Source organism: Psittacula echo, assembly GCF_963264785.1.
Source record: "Psittacula echo genome assembly, chromosome: 5".
NCBI classification, from domain to species: Eukaryota; Metazoa; Chordata; class Aves; order Psittaciformes; family Psittacidae; genus Psittacula; species Psittacula echo.
In genome coordinates this window covers 35153424-35165569 of record NC_137739.1, presented here as the reverse complement: position 1 = coordinate 35165569, position 12146 = coordinate 35153424, and positions in this window count along the sequence as shown.

Below are 12146 nucleotides of genomic sequence, written 5' to 3'. Positions count from 1 at the left end.
GTTGCACATTGATCTGAAATGAGCACAGCAGACTGCAGCGTGCTCCTGGATTTGATAACTAGTTAGGTATTGAGGGAAGGGACCTGCTTGATACCTGCCTGTTTTTACTCAAGGAGAACAATACCCTGCTCAGTCTGTAATAGCAGTCAGTAAAACTATGAATCTACAATCTTGCATTTGACTTCAGAATTTTTATATGAAAACATATTTATGCAAAACTAAAATTTCTGTGGGATTAATATATTCTGCTACTACTGGGATTAATATCCAACCCTTGATATAACATGCTCATACGTCCATGGTAGTTTATTCATATATGTGGAGTCGGCATAGTGACCAACTGCACATTTGTGCCTGTAATAACTGAAGTCCCATGTCTTTGACACTTGTCCCAATTTGACACTTGTCCCTTCATCCAGTTTCCAAGGAAACCTTAAAAAAGCAAACGCACCTTGATATTCTGTGTTGCAGTGGTGGCAATTATTTATTCTGTGCTTTGGGTTATGCAAACTCCATTTTAATTTTGCAATGGGCTTATATCAATATTATTTTTGTTGTCATGCTCATCGTTTTTGGTGACAGCTCTGTTTAAAGAAGTTGTAACTTTAACAAGCCATCTGTTAACCTTACTCTAATGAAATCACAAAAATCATTTCCTGGTCTCCAGTTGTAGACCAGTCATCCTATCTCCTGTCAATAGGAGGATATTGAAACACACAGGAAAATACGTGCACACTTTTATTTTACCCTGCAGTATAGCCACAGTGTCGTACTTTAGTGCAGCAAGCTGTAATTAGCCAGTGATGTCAGGAGGTTTTATTTTCCATTAAAAATTTTTTATAGTGCACGAATTCTTGTATTCAACGTGAGAGTTTCCTCCAATCAAGTAGGAAGGCTGGGCACAGGAACCATGGGAAGACATTTCAAGTTTGTCAGCCTGATTAGTGAAGATCTTGATTTCATGAGTTAAGAGAGTAGAAAGGAAGGAGAAACACTTCATCTTAGGTCAGAACAAACAAACCTGCAAAATAACTCAAATTTTGTCACTTGGTATGAGGCCACTAGAATGGCTGAATGGAAGGAGAAGAAATAGTGAATAAAAAAGGCTGGAGTAATGGGAAAAGGAAAAATGAATACTGAAAATGTGGAGAAGCAAGAAAGGACTCCAGCTTTCTGAGGTCTTTAGGTAGAAGATGTTTTTGAGGTGATGAAGACAGACATGGGATATTGCCTATGAGCTGGCAAATCATGTTAAGTCCAACAAAAGTCTTTGATGGACCTGAAAGTGTTGGCACTGTGCAGTGGGCACAATGAGAAAATCCCAAGCCCAAATGGAGGGAAGATTTGTGCTTTTTCTCGTCTTGGAAAGGTTTGGCAACTCTTGAAATTGGGAAATAGATGGAGAAGACACTTGTAATGGAGTTGCTCTGGAGTTGGAGTTGCCCAAGCTGATTCTTGCATGGTGCATGTGTTTACAAGGGACAAACCCAGCAGGAGCAGCCAGGTGTAGAGCCAAGAGCCAAGAAAACTTGCAGTGTTCCTGCTTCTTCAGCCTTTCTAGATGTCAGAGCAGGTGGGCAAGGACAGTATCCAGCACTGTATTGTGGCAGCATCTGTGTATGTCTTGGAGCCCATCCTGCTCACTTCCCTCTTGACCAGTGCTCTCAACTATCAATTTAAGGATCAGAATCAGATCTTTTATTACAATGTTATCACTAATTTTCACCAACAGGTCTGGAGCAAACCCTCAAGATGGAAAATGTTGAAAAGATGTTGAAAATAATCACAGTGCTACTCCACAGCTGTCTTCTTTTGTATTAGAAGAGCTCTGCATGCTGCAATACCCTCTGTGTGGTACTTACATTTGGTCTACGGTATAAAGGTCGAGGGTGCTGTTTTGGAAGAATCTGCTGGATGCAACATAGGATAATGTGGTTGCCTTTATAGGAAAAGGAACTGCTGTTATGATTTAATTAACCAGTCATTCTGCTGATCCTGGAGTTTACTTAGACTTGAAAGAAATAAACTTAATTAAATTAAACAAAGCTTTTTCCTTCCCACACATGCTCCTAGGTCCTTTGACTTCTCCCGAGAGACAACAAAAAGCTTATGAATAACAGGTGCAGTCTTTTTGTTGTTGGCCTGTTGCAGAAGGCTATCAGGAGAAAGATTATGCACAGGTGCAGTATGTGCATGGCATCAGAGGAAGAGGATATATGGGGGTTTGAAATCTGATTGTTTGTTTTTTAATTTAAGTTCCTGTGTTAGGTTGGCAGAAGGATAAAAGCCATCAAGGCTTCAGTGTTGCCTGTTGCAAGTCAAGTTAATTTGACAAAAAGTGGTAATGCTTGAGTTGAAACCTTCTCAAAACAAAGGAAAGATGTAAAATAGGTTTGAATTCAGTTTTCAGCTTATCCAAAGGTGTTTTGAATTTAACTACTTTAAGCTGTGTGATCGCTTGGTGCCTCGTGATGCGATTCAGCAGCAGATCTGCATTGTTTTCCAACAGCCAGAAGTGGCTGTTTGTTCAGTTGTACTGCTTAGTCTCTGTGTTTTTGAGAGTATAGTCACAAAGTTAAAGTGGTTTCTTTGTCCAGCCACAGATGGAGAGCATTGTGTAAAAGCACATCCTTGTTGCAACGTGGGCTTTCTGCTTCCTCTCAAATGGAGCTGTTCCTGACAGCAGCTTAGGCCTGCCCTCTCCTAACACTGTTTCTTCATTTCTAATCTTGTTTATGTGCTGGAGAGGTTTGTGGAGGGAGATGGAATCACAGGAAAGACAGTTCCCTTGTGTTCTACTGCATACACTTATGTCATGTGTTCGTCATTTCCAAATGACACAGCATGTGTCTGTGCTATCATATATCTCATTTATGGTGTGCTAGGCCAAATTTACCAGCAAATCTCTGGTAACTACTTCTACTGTGTGATTTTTTTTCAGATGAATTTGTACCTGCCTATCAGGAAATTCATTCTGGACTGTATTTGCTTAACTGTTTTGTACTAATAGCGTAACAAAGTGGGTGGGGTGAAAAAAGATTAATAAAAGCAAGAAATATAAAATCTGTTTAATCCCCTTTGTCCTCTGGAGCAATTCTCCTATCAATTGAAAACAAAGTTGATGAAACACAATTTGTTCTTGCCTAAAAACTGATTTAAAAATAAGCAAATATTTTGTCCAGTTAGTTTGCCAGATACTATAATTAGTTTGATGCAGAATGAACTTTTTTCCCATCTTTCTAAAAATTAGTACTCTCTTTTCCCATTCCTAGCTCTTTTCCATTTAATTCCTAAAAGCACAGTGAATAGATGGGAGGATGTAGTGTTAATTCACTAAATACACTGTTGTGAATTGTAGGAAGCTCTGCATGCACAAACACACCTTTGTTAAATCTTCATTAACCTCTTCTGGTCTACTCTTGCATCCTCTTGTCAATATTCAGTTATATGTCTGCTCACAGTTTACCACCCTGACTTTTTATCCATTATCCTGGTTACTGTTCAGCTGATGCTTTTAGCATTGAATATTCTTATAATGCTGTATTTCTCTGAAACAAAAGTTTGCACCAGGCATTACTAAAAGCAAAGCCCTCTAATCAGGCAGATGAAACTCGTTAGTGTTACATTTCAAGGAGCCTTTCTTTGATGCAAACTAATTAATTTTGCCCCATTGCAAAATTGTCCTAACTATAATGGGAGCTAAAATCTAATAAGATGAAAGAAACTCAGAGGGGAAAAAACGTCTGTCATGAGAACACAGCGAGATGAACAGCTTTTGCCAGTCTTGGAAATGATGATGCGTTTTACAGCTCCGAGGCTGAACATTCTGCAGTTGCTGATGTGTTTAAAGTCCCTGCTGTGAATTGATGGGTTTACATTGCTTGCTGGTTTTCATCCTTACAGCAGAAAGTAACTGTGATTTAATTTACTTTGTTCTTGCTGGCCAGTGTTAGTGCCTAGACCAGAATCTGCCCTCAGTAGTTTGTTTTGCTGTGTGAACAGGATTTCAGTGGATAGGGGGGTGTCTAAAGTTTGCAGACTGAGAATGGTCCTCCAAACTCTTTTCTCTTTGAAACACTGATGGAACATAACAGATCAGCTGGGAATGAAAAATCTGGCTGTATCCTCTATTTCAGAAAGGCTGATCGTTTACAACAAGGAGGTGAAATGGATACAAAAAACCTGCTGTAAACAGGCAGACCAAATGTCTTCTGTGGTTGTATGGACCTTAGAGTCAGTTCTTGATTTCCCTTGGCCTTGCTATTTTTAAGGTGTGTGAAATATACTGAAGGTAGTCTTTCTGCTTCTTACATTCACCAAATATAATGTTGAATAAATTCTAAATGAGTATGATAGAGTCTGCTTACTGGTGAATGAATGCTCATGGTAAGGCTGTGTTGTCAGAAGTGCCTGAAGAGCTCTTGTTCTCTTTTCTAAGTGGATCAAAGTCTGCTGAATCGCTTTTTTGAGCTGTGTTTACCCATATCATTAGCAAGTACAAAGCATTCTCCTTTGTTAGCTTGTTCCACCTCACTTTGAATACAAAATATGCTACTGTTATATTAATTAGGCCAACAGGCTGAGGTTAACTGACAGTCATGTCTCTTATCAGCAGGCTTATTTATGCATTTGACTATTTTGCTTTGTGTTTGCATGTGATGTGAAAGAACTGGATAATTATTGAAGTTTTTAAATAGACATGATAATGTAGTAGGAATAGAGCTAGCAGAGTGCTTCCTCAGTGAATGGAGTCCACTCCTACACTACTTTCTGCTGGTTGGACAAGTGTAAGGATCTGGTCAGAAGTAATCCCTGACTTTGGATCCTGTGTTGCTCTGAATATAAGAGTGGCTGTTTTCAGTGCTGGTGGCTGAGGTTGCCTGTGGCTCTCACTGTTCTTTTTTGGATGCTTTGTCTTTCATATTCAGGTTAAGCATTTTGCAACCTGTACTCTCAGCCCTCTGCAGCTCACAGCAATAGCAGTTTTGATGCCAGAGCCCTCAGCACTAAGCAGCTTCTCAGCCTCTCTCCCCTTGCCAAGGCTTTGGGTTTTATGGCCAGGATTGGTGTGCTGCAGCTATGTAACCTCAGCTCAGCCTGCTGTGTGAACAGCTGGGAGCCTCCCCTTCACCTTGCCTAAACTATTCAACATGTAGGCTGTGCCTGGGCAGTTTCCCTGCTGAGGCCAGCTTGCCAAATTGACTTCCCAGCTTGACCTTAGACCTGCTTGCCACTATGGACTTGTCTGGAGATGTGTTGACTGCACCTGGGTGCCGTACCTGGGCCTGCCCTGCTCCCTTTGCTTGGGCACTGTGGCACTGCCCACCTGCCTGGCTGTCACCTTCTCACCAGCAACTGTTAGCAGGACTGCAAAATCCTGCAGGAGGGGACATGGATATGTGACCCTTCAGCTTTACCATCGGGGTAGCTGTTTAACCATCCTGCCAGGAGGGCAGGATTGGTGTGCGAGCCTGGACCCAACAGTATTGTAAGACCCAGGTTGTAAAGATGGAAATGCAGCATTTCCTTGTCCTTTCTAAGCTGTGCTGTATTTTCAGGCAGTATGTAGATCAGTTTGTCAAGCTTTCAGCTTGGCTTTCCCCACCCTTGATTGATGATTGCTGCTGGACTAAATCCTTTTTGCTGTAGTAACACAGGCAATTTTTGCCAACTGGTGCAGGACTGGAGCTCTTTTGCTTCCTGTGAATTTAACTGGAGGTGACTTGGCCAATACTGAGCAGATAAGAAAAAAAAAGGTTGTAATTGGTATTTCTGTACCAGTAACTCCAGAGAAGTTGGAGCACAGAGCTCTTGCAGGACCTTGGTTCCCAGGCAGGCAACAGTTTTGTTTGAAATGTAGGTGATACTAATTTGTGATACCATATTCAGTGGTGAAAACAAATCAGAGCATGGTTTCTCCCTTGCCCAGCAGCTTCTTCGCTAACCTTCTGTAAAAAACTTGCAAAGGTTTTTAGGAAAAACTACACCTTGCTTGCTCAGAGCAGCAGGTAACTCATGTCACTCATGATTTTATGTAGCTTTTATGAAAGAAAAAATGTTACCTTCCTCAGATAAAAGGGCTAATATTATTTCTTTAAACAGTCCAAAGCAAATATACAAACAGTGAATGGTCTGTTGGCTAAATGTGCTTCAGTAGTTTTACACATCATCTCTGGCTTTTCAAAATAAGCGTGCTTAAAAGCTATTGATATTACAGCTGCCTGAGTTGCGCTGAGTGGGTAATTTGCCTGATTGGTTCTTTCACTTTTAATTGGAAAAATATATTTGTGGTTTCAATAATTGCATCGTTTAAATTCCCCTTTTTTTGTTGCTTATTAACTGCTTATGAATCATATGCTTTATAACTCAACAACTCCTCAGTAACACAGAGAGTTAACAGATTGCTAAACCACCCTCACCTGGATGAGGTCTGCTTCCCAGTAGCTGACTTATTGCACTGAGAGTTCCAAATGTTTCTTGGTGGTTGCCCTGTGAGAACACTGCATGACACTGTGGTAGCCTCACTCTTGAAAGGTTGGGTGTATTGCCCTGGGAAGTGTTTGTTGGAAAAACAGTGCTTAACAGAAGGGAGCAAATGGAATAATTCCCTTGTGAAAGCTGGTGACTTCAGATTCCTATTTTTTTAGAAAATTTGAAAAGCTTTTGAATTTGAAGCCATTTAACTCCCAGCATTTAGGTAAATGACCTACAGCACAGTGATAGGGTGTCTCCTTTAAGTGAGAGAAGCCAAAGGTTTGGGAGAAGGCAGATGAGAAAGTGAATGGAAACGAGTGCTGCTGCTGAGGTGTGATGATCAATGCTTTCTAAATATTAAAAATCAGTAGAAGAAAATTAGTCAGATTTTCAAAGCAGCAGTTTTTCAGGCATCTGTATGTGAGGGCAGCCATAAAATACAAGCAGAATGTGAGGAAGATCTGTAGAACTTATACTGGAAATAAACCATTTTAGAGGACTGCATATTGTTGTTCTTCACTCTTCCCTGCAGCTTCCATAGTGCCATGAGATTCTTAAAGGCAGAACTCATCTGCAGCAGTTAATTAACAGAAAGGCAGAAGGCTATGATTAGAATTTGCAGTAGTCTAGTCTGGAGAAGGTAATTATGAGTAGAGCAGACTTAGTATTAAGTAGTATTAAACCTGTTTTGTTCAGGGATTTAACACTCCATATCTTTTTCTGGAAAAGCTTAAGTGGCCACATTGCCTCAAGCAAATGCTCCTGGTCAAAAAGGCAGATGGCTGGGCCAAATAAAGTCCAAAGGATGGCCAAGAGGTTTATATCCCAGAAGTGATGATGCGAAATTACCTTATTGGAGATGAGAGCGCTTTCTCCTACCAGAGAGAAGGGGTAATTCTCACTGATGACCTTGATGGGATTGAGAAGCCTTTAGGACTGGCTGATTCTCTCCTTCAGTCTTGCTGTGTTCAGGTAGATAATCTTATCTTTCAGCAGAAGATTAATACCCCTGGGGATCATTCCTGACCTGCCTTTCCATGGTTCTTGCCTCATCAGTTGTTGCCAGTTGGAACAAAATCACCCTCTGTCTTCTCTCTCAGTGCTGGAGCACTCGGGAGTCCCTGTACTACACTGGTTTTACTTTTTGCTGTCTGTCGTGGTTTAAGCCCAGGCCATAAATTAGAACCACGCCGTCTACTTCCCCCCCCACCTTTCTTCCGTCCGCTGCTGGAGGGACGGGGAGGAGAATCAAAAGAATGCAACTCCCAGGGGTTGAGATAAGAACAGTTTAATAACTAAGGTATAACACAAATCACTACTGCTACCACTAATAGTAATAATGATAAAGGAAACAACAAGGAAAAGAATACAACCGCTCACCGACCGGTACCTCGCCCCCACCCCGCAGCATTCTAGCCCTTCCGGGGACTCTCAGTTCTACATCCTGGGCATGACGTGCTGTGGTATGGAATTGGGTCAGGTGTCCTGTTTCTGCTTCATCCCGGCTTCTCCTCCTCCCTGGCAGAGCATGAGACTCACAAAGTCCTTGGTCAGGGTAAACATTCTGACCAGCAACTGAAAACATCGGCTTTATCAGTATTATTCCCAGGCCGAAAGTCAAAACCACAGTGCTGCACCAGCTACTAAGAAGGAGAAAAACTGACTGCTGCTGCTGAACCCAGGAGACTGTCTTTCTCCCTCCAGCCCGTACCAGCTTCCTCAAAGTGTTGGTGGATACAAGACTTGTGCTGTGTCTGGAAAGATAGGTCAGGTTAGTTGAGTCCCTACATATTTTACTGATGACCCATAGAAGGCAAACTTTTTCAGAGTGGAAGTAGCAAAGGTTTATGTTTCACAGTGAAAAATGAGTCCCGTTACTGTGTGGCTCTCTAGGGAGGGGAAGATCTGGAGGTGTGACACTTTGGTTTTAACACTTCTCAGCCTAAAAGTTTTCAGAGCGTTTTTCTACAAATGTGTACCCGCAAGTGTCAGCACCACTGTCAGGCTGCAAACTCTGCTGGCAAGTTCCTGCTTTGAAGAACAAAACAGAACGCCCCCAAAAAACCTAGAGGAGTCATTTCTGAGTTAGCAGCTGGGAGGCAGGAATAAAGTTGTGGCTTCTTTTGGAGCTGCTTGACATTCCTGGGGCTACTCCAGCAAAGGGCCCAGAAAACATGGGACACCACTCTCTCACTCGGATCCTCAGGCTGCTGAAAAGAGGAGAACTCATTTAACAAGGAATTACGAGGGAGTAATGTGACTGAAAGCCAGCTCTTGTAGCCTTGATGGTGAGTGCTATCACAGTTGCCCTGTGCCAGTGCAACAGGTTCTGTGGCAGCCACACATGGAAAAGTGCTGTCTTGCAAAACGTGTGATCAGCTTGACCCACTTTTGAGCAGGGTCAGACCTGTACTAGATTCTCAGGTGCTGATTATCTGTCTGGAGGGCTTTGTCTGTATGAGAGGCTGTATGTGAGAAATCTCCTGTGGGCTTAAAAAACTGCACTGTATTGCCTTTTGTCATGAGATAGAGAGACCTCTTTCCCTGTGGTGTTGTCTCAGGTTGTCTCTTTGTCCTTCAGAACTCCTTCCATCTCGGGGTCTGTGTAGACTTCTGATGTCCCACAGAAAACTTCTGGCATCTTTGCCTCAGTGCTTCTGCAGACTAAGCCTGTGAGTTCTGGGTCAGTCTTTGCTTGTGCTGCCTCCTTCCAGGTTGAGCAGAGTAGCACCTGTGCACATTGCTGCCCTGGTTGCATTGCACTCCATGCCTGACTGCTAGTAGTTCTGCTGTGCCATATTGCTCTTTTCTGTGTGAGAGGCCCAAGTTGCTGTTCTTAGATGGTAGGATAGACTGCCAGCTTTTGGGAGATGGCAGAAGTATCCTGCTGTGAAAACCCTAAGCAGCAGTTGTGCTCATGATGGAGTGATGGTTTTCTGAAACCCTGCAAACCTGAATCTCTGATCTGGATGAAAATGAAACAGTTCTATAAAGCCATCTGCAGATTCACAGGAGGTGGAGACCCTCCATGGAGAACAGCAGAGTAGGCTTCAGCAAGCACCCAGTGGAAACTAACTGTAATTGAGTCAGTTCACGCATTGTGGCTCTGCTCTCTTAGACTACAGGGCATTGGCTATGGTGAACAAACGCTTCTTACTAATCCAGAGAATCAGCTTTAATCTGCTCCCCCAAATTCTGGGCACCCTGGTTATCTGTTTATGTAACTAATTAATTTTATACTAGGTTAAATTTCCTTGGCTGTTCCTGTACTGCTCACATTGTATCAGCAGTTACAGGCCAAGCTGACCACAGGCTCTGCAGTGTTAGGTATGAGGGGAGGGATGACCAGTGTTCCAGAAAGTTCCCGCTTAAATTTGACATGACAGGGCAAGGAAAGGAGGCAGGGACACTCCTGTCTGTTTATCAAACTGGGGCCTCAGAGGTAGATCTAGCATAGCTGGCAGCTCAGTTTATATCCCCTTCATGACTCTTGTGTGCCATGAAGCTCATGTGCTTCTGCTAAGCTTAGCCTCACTGCTTTGTGTCTTGGTGTGGCTCCTCGGACTGTCCTGTGCTCTTCCCTGTGCTTTGTGTTTTCAGGTACCTGCAGATGCTAACTGAGCCACTGCTTCTGTTGTCTCCTGGGGAGAGGCGTCGGAATGGGTTGTCAGAAGTGCCTGGGTGACTGCCTCTTCTTTGAGCATTTTTACACCTCTGGGCTGTAAGGGAGGACATCCATGTCCTTAACACTAGAATAACCCGTATCTATACACCAAGAATAAACTTTCTTTCCTAATGTATCTTGTGAAAGGTTATAGCCTTTGAAGGTGAGGAAGAAGCAGATTTGAGTAAAAGTAAAAAACCAGAATAATCCTTCATACACAATTCAAGTGACCTCAACTGATGAATGCAGCTGGTGCCTGAGGAAATGTCAGTCAGAATTGTATCTTGTGTTTTCTTTCAAATTTTATCAAGGATGAGCACAACATCTTGACAGAAAAGAAAGCACAGGAATTTCAACCTGGCTGCTATCAGGATGTACTGATCAGGAAGTACTGGAAAACCAGCCTGAGTCCAGATTTCTGAGAAAAAGATGCTTACCTGCAATGGAAGAGCTTCTAGAGGGCTACCTTAGTGAGTAATTAAAAGAGGATTAAAACCAGAATGACATGTAAGTTCTTGTTATTGGTGCATTTGAGCTAGGAAAACCTGACAGATTTAGTCATATTGTATCACAAATATCTTATTGTGCTCATGTTTACAGATTCATTATTAATATCAGGCTCTTGTATGCTTAAGATTCTGGGTAAAGGCCCTATGAATTGTTTGCTTTTTGAGTCAGCTTAAATGATGGGGAGATCTGTTCTGCAAGAAGGAAGTGCAATGCCTGTTGTCGAGCTAAGACATGTAGTGAATAAATACTGCATTTTTCTTATGAAGGGAAAACTGAAGTATCTGCTCATGAAATATATCCCATTAGCAAACTGGAACAAACTAGCTTTTCCAGCTATGTCATCACTTACAGCCATGCTCTTTCAATCCTGTGCTGTGACTGAAGGGCAGAGCTAGCTAATCACCGTCAGTCCTCTTAGAAACAGGATTGTTTGAAGTTCCATCTCATCCAGGAAGATGGAAGACACTGACATCATTGGAGATGTCAGTCAGTGCAAGTGTGACTGTGTTTGCCTCAGTTAGATGTTAGCCTGCATATTGGCTTAATCAGTATAATTTATCATTTGGGTTACACCAGGGAATAAGAGATCTAGCTGTATTCAAAGTTTCAAGATTTTGGGCACTGAAGAGAAAAATACTGCAGATTTTTCAGACACTTGAGTAAATTAGGGTAAAACTAGTCATTGCCTTCTTTGAGCACTTCTTTGAAAGGTAGGTTTGTAAGGAACGTAAAGAAAGGTCAGTCTTTGGTTTTGGACAGCCCCATGTTCAGCAGAGAATAATCAGTCTTGGCTCCCCAAAATGCTTAGAAGCTTCCAAGGGATTATGTTCCTGGGGAACATTTTGGCTTCTCCTGCTGTGTATCACAAATCCCCTTATCTTAATGTTGCCAAGTCTGACCTGAGGGGAGACAGTGAGGACCAGGCTTACTGGAGTCTGAAAACTGTGATAGTTTCTAAAATACAGACATCTATCTAGAGCTATAGAGAAAATAACTGTATACAGGATGTGCAAATATACGTTTTCCTGCTGATTGAAATGTAGTTATTCTTCCTGTACGAGCAGGAGTTTTTAAGAAAAGTAATGTGTTGCAATTTATTTTCACAGCAACAAATGCACTGTTAATTTTAGTGAAGAACTCAGTACCTCTCCCCTCTGTTTCTGTTTGAGACTATGGCCTGTAGTACATGCTTTTGTATCCTCATAGAGTTTGAGCTGCTGATTCCTCATAGATAAGTTTGCTTATTTACCCTCTGCTGCAGACCCAGCGCTCACCACCTCTCATTGATTTCACAGTTTGCCTTCCTTTTCCCAGGGGCAGAGCACATATCAATTCACTGAGGAAGGACAGGTGCTGGGAGGAGACTGTGTGGATACGATGAAGGTAGCCAGGCTCCCTCCATCCAAATGCTCACTCCTCAGGCCCATGGGGGGCAAATTCGTGTTAGCTGCAACACCCACGACATTACCCACAAAAAGCCATTCTCCTCTGCCCCCCC